The sequence below is a fragment of the Triticum dicoccoides genome, chromosome 1A, assembly GCF_002162155.2.
Source record: "Triticum dicoccoides isolate Atlit2015 ecotype Zavitan chromosome 1A, WEW_v2.0, whole genome shotgun sequence".
Lineage (NCBI taxonomy): Eukaryota > Viridiplantae > Streptophyta > Magnoliopsida > Poales > Poaceae > Triticum > Triticum dicoccoides.
In genome coordinates this window covers 462,466,314-462,467,419 of record NC_041380.1, presented here as the reverse complement: position 1 = coordinate 462,467,419, position 1,106 = coordinate 462,466,314, and positions in this window count along the sequence as shown.

Genomic DNA, 1,106 nt, shown 5'->3' with positions numbered 1-1,106 from the left:
GCATTTTTTCTTCAATCAAAGCATTGAAACTCTTTTGTGAACTAATAAATTCTTTAATACTAGATTCAAAATTAGAGGGCATCTTATTATAATTTCCATAAGAATTTTTGTAGGAATTACCATAATTATTAGATGAATTGCTAGGAAACGGCCTAGAACTAAAATTACCTCTATACGCGTTGTTACCAAAATTGTTCCTACCAACAAAATTCACATCCATAGATCCATTATTATTCTCAATAAAAGTAGACAAAGGCATATCATTAGGATCAGTAGGAGCACTCTTATTAGCAAACAATTTCATAAGTTCATCCATCTTTCCACTCAAAACATTAATCTCTTCAACTGCATGCACCTTTTTACTAGTAGATCTTTCAGTGTGCCATTGAGAATAATTAACCATAATATTATCTAGGAGTTTGGTAGCTTCTCCTAAAGTGATTTTCATAAAAGTGCCTCCCGCGGCCGAATCTAAAAGATTTCTAGAAGCAAAATTCAATCTGGCATAAATTTTTTGTATAATCATCCATAAATTCAAACCATGTGTAGGGCAATTACGTATCATTAATTTCATCCTCTCCTAATCTTGTGCAACATGTTCATGATCAAGTTGCTTAAAATTCATAATATCATTTCTAAGAGAGATGATCTTAGCGGGAGGAAAATACTTAAAGATAAAAGCATCCTTGCACTTATTTCATGAATCAATACTATTTTTAGGCAAAGACGAAAACCAAGCTTTAGCACGATCTCTAAGCGAAAACGGAAATACCTTAAGTTTAACAATATCATTAAGCACTGTAACGCCCGGATAATCATGCTACAGTAATCCCGTGGTAATGATGCCACGTCGCCACGGTTACTGTTGCTAACCTATCGCTAGTTCAAAACCGATTTAAATTCAAATTTAAAATAAAGTTAAATAATAAAAGTTTTCAAAAATTAAAACAAAAATGTTCGGTGTGTGCAAATAAATGCCTGGGAATTTATGGTGTAGTAAACACGTTTTTATAAAAGGCCTAAATAATTTAAAATGATTTAAAACAGAACAGTAAATAAGTAAAAGAAAAGAAAATACAAAAAAAATAAAACTAAAACTATAAAAA